This window comes from Pleurodeles waltl, chromosome 8 (genome assembly GCF_031143425.1).
Source record: "Pleurodeles waltl isolate 20211129_DDA chromosome 8, aPleWal1.hap1.20221129, whole genome shotgun sequence".
Classification (NCBI taxonomy): domain Eukaryota; kingdom Metazoa; phylum Chordata; class Amphibia; order Caudata; family Salamandridae; genus Pleurodeles; species Pleurodeles waltl.
Window position 1 is genome coordinate 919,758,537 of NC_090447.1, and position 13,128 is coordinate 919,771,664.

Genomic DNA, 13,128 nt, shown 5'->3' on the forward strand with positions numbered 1-13,128 from the left:
CGGTGTCCTTAAAGGGACGGTTATTTCATTGTCTTAAAGGGAAGTTGTTCTTTGCTACGATTACTAAACAATAAAAGTGAACTGCATTGGAACGGTGACAGTCACACCCTAAACAGAAGAACTATTTTGTTTGCCTATCGTGTGGAACATACAGTGATAGGCACACCCAGACAAAACGGCGAAGCAAGAATTACTCATCTGTAAAAAAAAGAAGATTTCAATGCTAGGACATGGAAGGAGTGGTGATTCACTGATCCAGTTACAAATTGGTTCAGTGGAGGTCTGACATTTAGTGTGTTGTTCTGTATGTTCGTCTAGTTTATCAGAATAATGCAGAATGTAACACCACCACCATTTTTTTTAAGCAGTCCAGGTGATCCGATATATCCTTGGAACAAGTGGAAAAATATATTTGCTCACTATGCTAGAGTGTGTGGACCGACATTGAGTGCAGAAAGAAAACATGCATTATTGTTGCACTGTCTAGGGGGAGAGGGACAGGAGGTTTTAGAAAATTTGCCTGATTTATGCACTGAAGAAAGTAGGAATTTGAATGAATATGAAGCATGTATTATGAAGTTAGACAAACATTACTTACCAAGGGTGAGCACAAAATGGAACAATATTATTTTGGAAAAAGGGAACAAGGTAAAGAAGAGTCAGTGGAAGATTTTGTAACTAGTTTGAGGAAGTTGGCGGTGTCATGTAAATTTGGAGCACTGGTGGATGAGAGAACTAGAGATCAGTTCGTATTAAAGTGTTGTAGTGACAAAATTAGAGAAGAGCTATGGTTGAAGGATGAACCACCTTTGGAAGAAGTGATTATGGTGGCAAAAAGAGTAGAACACATGCTGAGGTGTGTTAAGGAATTAAGTGGAAACAAATTAATGAGTGGAGAATGTACAAAGGTGAAGGAGATAGTGTGTGAAGTGAAGAACAAAGGAAGTGGAGGTGAGAAGAAAAAGGAAGATATAGTGAAATTCAAAGGAGAATGCTATTGTTGTGGTAATATTGGCCACAAAGCCAATGCGAGCAATTGCCCAGCATTGAATGCAGTATGTAATGGGTGCAGGAAGAGAGGTCACTTCTACAAATGTTGCCGTGGTAGAAAGAATACATTTCATAATGACAATATGAGGAAAGAGATCAAGGAAGTATCTCAGGAGGTAGTGTTCCAAGTTGATGCTCAGGTTAAGTGTGGAAAGCATCCAAGTGAGGTGGTGAGAGTGGATGGTGTGGATCTACTAATGCGTTTTGATTCTTGTTCACAACTGACGATAATTTAAAAAACAAGTTTTGACAGGTTAATTCTGGAATCTAGAAAGTTAAAGAAGATGGATGTATCTCCTGGGGGATATGGTGGTCAGCCTATAAAAATGCTAGGGTACTTTGAAGGTCATATTGAGTTCAAAAGTAGACACCTGTTGGAGAAAGTTTATGTGTCCAATCAAGGTGACAATATCTTGAGTTGGACGCATCAAAAGCTTTTAGGTGTCATTTTGAATCCAAACGCATAACCTCAAGTTCAAATTCAGAGTGTGGATGGTGTAGACAGTGAGTTAGTAAATGAATTTCCTGAAGTATTTTCAGACAATTTGGGATGTCTAAAAGGGTATAAACATAAAATTAGGTTAAAGGAAGGTGCTATTCCTATAGTAGCGAAAATGAGAAGAATACCGTTGGCTTTACAAGAACCGGTGAAAACTGAACTTAAAAGATTAGAGTTGATGGGCATAATTGAGGAAGTAGAGGCAACCGAATGGTTGGCTCCCATAGTTGTGGCAAAGAAGGGGGATGGTGATATCAGGCTTTGTGTGGACCTTAGGGCTCTAAATAGAGAGGTAGTGGTGGATAAATTTCCCCTTACAAATATTGAAGAGATAGTATCTATGGTTGGCGGAGCAAAGTACTTTTCCACCTTAGATCTTAAATCAGCATATCATCAGGTAGAGTTGGAAGAGAATTCACAAGAATTGACTGCATTCATAACACCTTTTGGTGCGTTTAAATTCAAAAGAATGCCTTTTGGGCTTGTGTCTGCGGCTTCTGTGTTTCAACGCATTATGTATAAAATTTTGAAGGAGGTCAAAGGGGTGAAATGCTACCAAGATGATGTGTTAATTTATGCTGACACAGCGGTAGGACATTGGGAACAAGTGAGGTTGGTTTTGGGATGTCTAAGTCGTGCTGGTCTTACCTTGAAGAGAAAGAAATGTCGTTTTGCTTTGACAGAAGTTGAGTACCTGGGACATTTGATTACAGGATATGGAGTAAAACCTAAACCAGATTTGGTTTTGACTATTAAGCGGTTAGTTTCTCCTCGAACCAAGGAAGAAGTGAATTTGTTTTTAGGAATGGTAGAATACTATGAGAGGTACATTAGGAACTTGTCAGAAAAAACTGTTAACATGCGAGATTTACTGAAGAAAGGAAGAGAGTTCAAGTGGGATTCCTTGTGTGAAGATGAGTTTGAAAAAATTAAAGAAGAACTAGAATATGCTCCCTGCTTACAAGCTTTTAAACCGGGCAGGTCAACTGCCATTGTCACTGATGCTAGTGCAAAAGGTTTGGGTGCGGTTCTGATGCAAGAGGATGGAGGTATGAGAAGAATGATTGCTTGCACGTCCAAATCTTTGAGCAGGACAGAGAAGAATTACTCTGTAATTGAAAGAGAGTCACTGGCCATATATTGGGCATTGAATAAATTTAGACATTTTGTGTGGGGCACGGAGTTTGTGGTCTTGTCTGATCACAAACCTTTAGTAGAAGTGTTTGGTAGTAAAGGTCTGAATTGCATTTCTGCGAGAATAAGAAGATGGATTATCGGGCTACAAGATTTTAAATTTAAAGTAGAGTATTTACCAGGTGCATTGAAAGTTAGTGCGGATTGTCTTTCAAGATTAGTGGAAGAAAACAGGAAGGATGAAGAACAAAAAGATATACATTTTCAGGAGCAATTGGTGTGTGAAGTATGTTGTGATGTGTCTGAAGTTACATGTGGAATAATAACCGAACAAGAGTGGAAAGAGGCGTTGAAAGAAGATGTTGAGTTGAGTGGAGTGTGTGAGGTTTTAGAGACTGGTACATTTGAGGTTCTAGGGAAAGTTTGGAGGTTGGTGAAAGATGAATTGGCGGTGGATAAAGGTATATTGTTGAGAGGAACAAGATTGATTCCACCAAAAGTACTAAGATTCAGGATAATGAATCAAGCCCATGAAGGTCATCTTGGGATTGTTAAAACAAAAGAAAATTTACGAGCACATTTTTGGTGGCCAGGTATGGATGTAGAAGTGGAGCGGGTGGTTAGAGAGTGTATACAATGTGCACGGAGTGACAAAATTTTAAAAACTCGTAATGCACCTATGCATTGTAGAAGTTTACCATGCAAACCCTGGGATGAGGTAGCAATAGATATTGTTGGTCCTTTACCGGGAGAAAATTCTATGCCATATCTAATTGTATTATTAGATTTGTATTCCAGGTGGGTGGAAGTCAAAAATGTGCATGAAGTTTCCTCTTCTAGTGTGATGATTTTCTTAGAAGACATTTTTAGGAAAGAGGGATTTCCGAAGTCATTATTGTCAGATAATGGTCCACAATTTTGTTCGACAATTTTTGAAAATTTTATGAGTAATTGTGGCATATCTCATAAGAAGTCAGCAGTTTATCATCCAGAAACTAACGGTGCAGTTGAAAGATTTAACAAGTACATAAAGGAAAGCATTCAACTTGCAAAGGTGAATGCTCTGAATTGGCGTGCAGAACTTTTGAAAAGGATTACAGCCAATCGGTTCTCTCCACATTCAACTACTGGCAGATCACCTTTTAAACTGTTTAGGAAAAGGATACCTAATACCAAGTTGTCTCCTGGATGGATGGAGTGGATACAAAATGGATATGCCTTGGTCAACGCGGAGTGGAGAGATAGAGAAGAAAGGCTCATGGAGAAAAGGAAGCAAGAATTTGATACAAGGAAGAGAGTATGTAAAAATAATATAGTTGTGGGTGATGTGGTGAAGGTGAAGGCACCAGTTGGATGTCTTGAGGGGTCAAAGTTCACTAGACCTCTTCATGTGATTAAACTTTTCAAGAATGCTGTAAAAACTTCAGATGGCAAGATATGGAACATGAACAGAGTGGTTCGGCTGAAAGGGGTGGTGGAAACGAGTGTTAGTACTGAAAGGTCCAGAGGATTCAGAGACAATGTTGGGTCAGGAACACAAAATAAGGGACGACATGGAACTGATGAATTTAATGTAATGAGGAGAAGTTGTAGGGGGAAAATAAGTCCTGGACATCTTAAAGACTATGTTCTCATCTGACAAAGGGGACGTTTATAGGGTTGTGTGTCAGCATGTTTTAAACTTATTTAACGGATAGGTGGGTTTGATATGTTGTTTAGTTTATATGTTTGGTGTATACATAGTTTCTGGCTACTCATTTATTTGATGTCATGGTTATGTGGGAACATTATTTATGTATTAATTTGTTCATTGTATAAAAGGGAGATGTGTGATGTATTAGAACACGCGATCACCGCACGCGATCGCCGTCATTCCAGTGAGAATGACGGGGACGCGAGAAGACGGTTGAGGACGGTTTTGGAGATCGATGTCTGAGGCGATATAGAATAAACTTCGGACTGTGCCCATAAACCTGAACGTGGTAGTTTCTTACCTTTACACCCACCCTCTTGAGTGAGCGGGCACGGCCAACTGAGTGGGGAGGACAGTGGCAATACTGGGGGTGGTGGACTGAGATAGTGCCGGGGTGGTTCCAGATGGGCCCGCCACTGCCAGTATTTGTCCACTGTATGAGGACTGTGATGGTGAAGAACTGGATCCTGTCCCTCCCTTGGTACTCCCCTTGCCATCCGGGCCACTGGGTCCCCCAGTGTCAGTGCTATCAGCACTCTGGGTCTTGTGGCCAGCAGCTTCCCCACTCAGCTGTGTCCCGTCTCCTTCGCCTGCAGACACTTATGCACAAAAAGAGACAGAGGAAAAAAGGGTAATCACATTCTTAACACACACATCCATTACACCATACACAACACTATTAACTCATCTATGTCACACAAAGCCCCAGATTGGAACCATTTAGATCCTACATCATGTCACAATTACATACTTCCAATATTCCCCTATGACCACAGTCTCACCCACTACATAAGCCAACTATCTAACCACTACATCACCATCCCATCAATTAAGCAGTAACTCAAATAGACCATGCACAAGGTTAATTGGCTACATCTAAAGTCTCTCCTCATAAAGATCATCACTGTGTATCAACAAGTGCTTCTTAGGAAATGCAGTTTACCAACAACACAATTTCATGCCTGCCCCTATTCCACACTTGCCCAGTCCATCACCAGTAATCATGTTTCATGAAAGTAAACTCATCTCACTTCAAATACAACACAGCATGTTCCTTTACAATTACATACCTAACGTGTTAATCTGTCTGTAGCTTTCACAATGGCATATACCTCAGATGAAGTCACTTCATATGGCATACTCAAATAGTGTGTCTCACAAAATGACATGGCATGTCATTGAAACATACTCAATACTATAAAAAGATTTCTAAATAGTATATGGACCCACCTATTGAACACATTGACACAAAGACAACATTTCAATTTCCTGCAATAGGGGCCTACTTGCACACAGTATACAACCACAGACCACCACAGGGAGCATACCAGCACCTCCAATGCAATGGCCAACAACCATTGTGCATGAAGGCCACATAACATTCCACTATGCATGCTGATTAGAAACCTCTACATGACAACATCTAAACACCTACATCACTAACAACTGTACAGACATGTGAATCCCATTACCTAAGTCCAGAACTAATACTTACATAACTAATTACTAATGTAACCAAGAATGACGCATACACCTAGAGTTAAACAAATTGAATGACAACATATACCATAAAACCAACATGTGTATGTCAAATTAAAGCCCTGCTACACTATTGGGTCAAGAAGAAATGATCAGATCCACTACTAGAACTGTGTAAACAGCCTCAGATTAGCAAAGGTCAGTCTGGCAAAGATGAGGTTTCGACATACCAATATGCACGAAATATCAATTGACACATGAGGTAGGCACAAAATAGTTAATGTTACACCGATATAGGAATGGTACCGCCCTATGTAACATGGACACTATGCATGGGCTAAGGGATCAGCAGCCTAGCCACTTACCTGCTCAACACCAAATACATTAGAATAAAAAGTTTTTGAACACATGTCAATGTTATGTCACAAAATTTCAATGCATTGTGACCACCATTATTTTCACTTTGTAGAATGTCCACCCTGAGCAAACTTCATGTTCCCCAATATATGAATCTGACATGACAATGGGGACACTTCCTCAGACCTCATAGGGAGTGTAATACTTTTGCCATACCAAAATCCTGTTTGGGGTGACAGCCTCACATGAAGTTACCATCTATTTCATTACACAGGATTACATGTCCCTGTTACTCATCTCTGACACCCGATGTTGCACACAAAGCATGATCCAGTGCAATATTTCTGGTCAGAGACCAAAGAGAAATACAACTTACCATGTGAGTAAATGGACTTGGGAATACTAGGTGGGAATGATGACACTGCAGGTTACACATATGTGTGGCTGAGTATAGTTACACATATGACACAGTCACATGTGCATCTTCACATGCAGTCATACCATTTGATTGAAATAGGTGATAAACATGTTCCTATACAAAATACAATGGCCACACCTGTGTTTCAATGTTGGTAACTGCGGTACTATGTCTTCCTAGGAGACACTTTAACTGCCGCAACTACCACAGTGTCACAGCTGCAATACTTAGACATCATAAACTTAACTGGCAGAGGCATGTATATGGGTTCAGTCAATACTCACCACCTTGTGGCTCCTGTCCTGCCCTCAAAAGCCCATCCACCTCTGTTTAGGACACCGCCAAAATGCGGGCCATTAGGTGGGAGTCAATGTCCAACAGGCATCCCTCCCTCATTGGGAGGACATCCTCAGCTTGGCCTCTGCAGTCTTCTGCGCCCAGCATCTCAGGTCCTCCCACTGCTTCCTACAGTGTATGCCCTACCCGCTATGGACTCCCAGGGTCCATACTTGCTTGGAGATGGAAAACCGGATTCCCTTTTTTTGATAGCCATTGACCTGCATGTATTACACAGACAAAAAGAAAAATTCATATGCATCATACCAATAGTAGTGGACAGAACATATCAGTAACAGCAATGAGGCAAACATTCCCATCTTCTCAGTTGACACTCAGGTACAAATTAACATCTGCATGCATCAACAACTTCACTACTTAACATTTCCTGTCTGCCATCATACACCACACCTTCCACATGTCCAGTACAGTAGGTCAGGCGGCTACCATTTTGAGCACATATCATGTATGTAATCTGCGTCATAGATTAAGCACTATATTGTGCAGTGTATCTGTAAGTACTGCCTTCATGTTTAGTTCTCTATTTGTGCATGTGAGCAGAAAAAGATGGGTAACTGAAGGACATGTGGTGATAACAGAGTACACCTACTCTGAGGATCTTTTGTGTGTTGTATAGGTAAAGGATGTACAACAATATATATATAAATGTCAAGACGGTTAGACCAAAAAACAAATACAGTCACAGATGATTAAGAATGTGTAGTACATTAGGTAATTGAGAGAATGTGCACCAAGGAGAATGTCATCAGATGTACAGCTATGTGCTGTTCTGTAGATGTCAGAGGTTGTAACCGACCTCGACATCAGTTATGTGTGACTTGTATAGGGACATTTGCATGATGTGTGAATGCTTAATTTCACATATTATTTTACTTGTCTCCACATAGTTACCCTGCCATGAGGAGAGGAAGACAACCACAAGTGTACTGTCCACTTGTAGACCTATACACCATGGAGGAAAGACATACCATCCAGACATATCAGCTGAATTGGCATACAATCATGGATCTTTATGATCAGTTGGAGCCAGATCTAATGGCTGCCATACACTATCCCTTTAGCATACCTCCCATTGTTCAAGTCATGTCAGTGCTACACTTCCTAACCACTGGGTCCTTCCAGAATACAGTGGCCCTAACTGCAGGGATGTACCAGCCCATTATAAGTCTGGTTTTGAAGGATGTACTATGTGCATTGTTGAAACACCTACAGCTACATCAGGTTTCCTCAAAGTGCGGATTTGGCCTATCATAAGGCAGAGTTTTGTGCTATGGGACACATTCCACATATAGTTGGAGCCACAGATGGGGCCCATGTAGGCTTAGTTTCCCCCAGTGCCAATGAACAGGTGTATAGGAACAGGAAAAACTATTACTCCATCAATGTTCAAGTGGAGTGTCTAGCAGACTAGTACATTTCACAAGTCAGTGCTAAGTATCCAGGATCAATCTATGACTCCTTCATTATGTGTGACAGCAATGTCCCACTGCTGATGACACAACTCAAGACAGAGAGGGCCTGGCTGGTTGATAAGTTACAATTGAAATGCGTGTCTCCAAGGTATGTCTTCTGCCATCACAATGTTGCAAGTCTCACATATATGTTTCTGTTGTTCGACCTAACTACTTACAGGTGACTCTGGCTATCCTAACCATTCTTGGTTGTTGACACCAGTGAGGTATCTACCCATACCAGGGGAAGTCCAATATGATGAGGTCCACAGGACAACAAGGTGTGTCATGGAGCGGACTTTTGGCCTCCTGAAGGCAAGATTTGGGTGCTTGGACATTTCAGGAGGAGCCCTCCTCTACTCACCCAACAAAGTATGTCAAATAATTGTTGCCTGCTACATGTTCCACGATATTGCCCTGAGACATAAGATACCTTTTCTACTAGATGAGGGGGACCCTGCAGAACCTGTGGGTGGAAATGCTGATTTGCCAAGTGATAATGAGCCTGATGAAGATGGAGACTGCAGGGCAGATCTCATAAATTAGTCCTTTAACTGACTGAAGGTATGTGAAATATATGTGATGCTGTGTGTTGAGGTGTAGCATGTCACCTCCTCTTTACTATCAGCTATAGGGTATTAGGTAACTGAAATCCCTATTAGTGAGTTGAGCATACAGACTGTAATGTGGTATTGTGGAAAGAACAGACTGGTATGCAGTAACAAGTATTGTTAATGCACTTGCAATGATACTTGTAATGACAATGACTTCACTGAGGAATGTTACTGGTATGTCCTATCTGTCACCTATGTCAATCACAGATTTGGTGACTTTGGCTCATCATCGTTGGCAAATCACAGTCGGTGTCATAGGCAAATGGGAGTTGCAGGCACACATGAGAGGTGGACATGGCTGAAACCAGGTACTGAATGCTATGAGTCTGTGGAGTGTAAGTTACATGGCAAGACTGTCAGGACATCAGGCTGGATTTGTGTCTATTCTCAGGTTTACCTGTAGGGTACTGGAGGTGGTACAATTGTGCAATTTGGTGTATCCATATATGTCTGGCACATGTGAAAATATGGAACCATAGCCTCCACCATCACAATGTTCATTGTTGTATATAACCTACCCTGGACCTAGCTGTCAGTGTGTTCCTACTTTGCAGAACAATGTGCATGTCTCTGTGGACTGACACAGGTGATTGGTGACCCTAAAGGTATGTGACCAATGTAAGATGAAAGATCCCTGGACTGGGAACATCAGCACTGATATCTGTCTGTACCATGGGGTATGTACATTAGGGATCAATGGTGTTAGAAATGGGTCTTTGGTTGGCAGTCAGGTTCACCCCTGTCCAAGCAAGGACCCTCTATCTAGTCAGGGTAAGTCACATACAATCCAAATTATCCTGTGCCCACCCTCTGGTAGCTTGGTACTGAGCAGTCAGGTTTAGCTTAGAAGGCATTGTGTAAGGTATTTGTGCAATAAATCATGCTATAACACAGTATAAACACCACAAAAATACACTACACAGGTTTAAAAAAATATAGAATATTTATTGGAGTAGAATAAGGTCAAAACGATCAAAGTTTTATTAAGTACAAGTTGGAATATCATTTTTGTAATGATAAATAGAGTCTTTAGTCCTTACAAAGCAATAAGTGTCTCTTGCAAGCACAAAGTACCTGGTTTGCATCGAAATTATTTGTACAGGACCACAGAGGAGGAGAGGTATGGAAAATGGAGAGGTGTGCATTGGTTTCTCTGGATGCACACAGACGATGCGTGTATGCTTTTTCACACAACAAGGGCTTTGAATCGATTTTTGGCAAGCAGACTTGGATCCTCTTTGGGTTGCAGGGTATTTGGATGCCCGGGGGATGATGTGGAGAAATACTAGGCGTGCATGGTGAAATTACAGGAGCTTCGTCAATCTGGTGGGTGATGCAGGGAAAACTCTGTCGAATGGCACGTGCTGCACCGATTCCTCTCGCAGAAAGTGGGGCTGCATCTTTCCGCCTCGGCTATATGTCAATTCAGTGGCCCGTGCATCCAATTTCCGGTTGCAACGCTGGTGTTGCTTTGATCTCCACTCGGAAAGCCGGGCTGCTTCATTCCTGTTTGGAGTTGCAGTGATTTTATCACCGCAGAGCAGGCTGTGCATTGATTCCGGCAGGCTGTGCATTGATTTTCACTGCACAAGGAGTTCTTTTTGGCCCTAAGACTTAAGAAAACAGGAGACAAGCTCAATCCAAGCCCTCGGAGAGCACTTCTCAGCAGATCCAGAGGGCAGCAAGGCAGCAGGGCAACAGCAGGGCAGCAGTCCTTTTCAGCAAAGCAGTCAAGTGAGTCCTTTGGGCAGCCAGGCAGCTTCTCTTAGCAAGTTGCAGGTTCTGGTTCAGAATTCCTGTCCCAGTAGGTATCTTTTCAAGAATTGTCTGAGTTTGGAAGGGTCAGAGTCCCTGTTTAAATACCCAACTGTGCCTTTGAAGTGGGAGAGACTTCAAAGAGTGGCTTAGAAGTGCATATGGTCCCCTTTCAGTTCCATCCTGTCTTCCAGGGTACCAATAGGGGGTTTGGCAGTCCATTGTGTGAGGGAAGGCCACTGTCCTTTGACATGTGAGTGTCAGGCCCTCCACCCTCCCAGACCAGGAAGATCCATTCAGTATGCAGGTGTGACTGAGAATCCTGTGTTTGGGGTTGTCTGAGTGAAATGCACAAGGGAGTTGTCAAGTAACCCATCCAGGTGTGGATTGTAAGGCACAGAAGGATTTAAGTGCAGAGAAATGCTCACTTTCTAAACGTGGCATTCCTAAAATGGTAATATTAAATCCAACTTCACCAGTCAGCAGGGTTTTGTATTACCATTCTGGCCATGCTAAATCTGACCTTGTTACTCCATTAAGATCGGAATCTACCACTCAAACAGTATATGAGGGTAACCCTAATGTTAGCCTATGAAAGGAGCAGGCCTCACAGCAGTATAAAACAAATTTAGGAGTTTTAAACTACTCAATGAGCTGTTTGCATGTCTACCAGTAAATGTGTGTAGATGTAGCATACTAAAGTTTTTTAATCTATCCGTTTTAATCCTAATTTAATAGGTTTTATGCTGATAGTGTCCATGTGGGATGTCCATGACATAGGTTGTACAATACAGAGGGACATATTGATAGCAGAATTGCCATGCATCACAGTTGTACAGGGTAGATAAATGACACATGCACAAGAGATGTGTTAAAGTGTGATTTATTGTGTACAGTTCAACAATATGTGTAACAAGGAATCTACAATGACACAATCTAAACAGTGAAGGGTTGGGGCATGATGGCTGGAATTATCAGGGTAGCTGCTACACCATTTGGATATACAAGTCCAGTGTCCTTGTTCGATGGAAAAATTGAGTTTGCTTTGAGAACAGTCAACAGGGTGTATCTGAGGCATGCAAGGGGAACAAGTCAGGAGCGGTTCACTTCCTGACAATGGGTTTGTATACTCATTGCTAGTGGAAGAGGCCTGATGTTGTGCTGCAGTCTTACTCAGGGTTGTGTTGATGTCCCACAGCACCACAGCAATGGAAGCCAGGCAGGCATTTTGAGCTTGCCATTGCTGTGCGGCATGGATTCCTGGTGATGGTCCCTCTGCAGCTGTTGGATCTCCCCCATCAAGCTGATTACCTGGCCCACCATGCCTTGGGAATTTTGGTATACTCCCAAGACTTGGGAGATGGTTTCATGATCAGTATTGTCCCTTGGAGACCCCATCTGCTGGCCCACAGGATCCCCCCATGCACCCCACACCCATGTGCCTGTGGCCCTGGCGCAGTGCGTCCACTTCTAGTGGTGGCAGGACCATCATTGTCAGGGATAACAAGAAGAGACTCAGGTACCTTTATTGTGGGGCACACAATGGATGATACAGTCCTTGGGACACAGGTTTGGGGGCGGATGGTTGCCTGTGATGTAGATGCAACAGGGCTGGCAGAAGTCGCTGTGGGCAGCGTGAAGCTAACAGTTGCGGACTGACCAGGTATCCCTGATGGGCCAGCTTCCTCTGTGGTGTCCACACGTCCAGGAGTGTTGTCCTCACTGAGACCTTCATTCAGAGGCAGTCTCTGCTCTCCTGTACATGGTGACATTGGCAAGGTTGCCTGTGGAAGAGGTGGAACACAGAGTTGCTGTAACATTTAGGCTAAAGTTGATGTTATGTGAGATGCAGAGAGTGCCTTAACATGATCCACAGAAATGACAATGACAGCTGCTGCACAATCTTGCTTACTACAACAAGAGAATATGCAATTTCCATAACATACACCATGCTTGTGGCTGTTAAACGATATTAGTAATGGTTGGACTTCTGATACCATCTTATGTTGTCAGATAATTGCTATAGGTAGACATCTTTGTTGCCTTATGAAGTGTTTGACATGATACATGGCACAACAAAGAGGTGTAAAATGCACAATAGTGTCAGAGTAGCAATACAGTGTGGTAGAATGCAAGGTGAGGTGTAGGTGCTGTGATGTGAGTGTGACAGTTTTTTTGTGGTAAGCAGAGTAACTGCATTCAAAGATCTGAAGGTGAAAAGAAAAGAGATATAGGAACATGCAGAAATGTAGTGTAGAAACTGCTCATGTGTGGCCCTTTGCGGGAGGGAAGGGACGACAAAGGGGTAGCCGGGTGAGGGG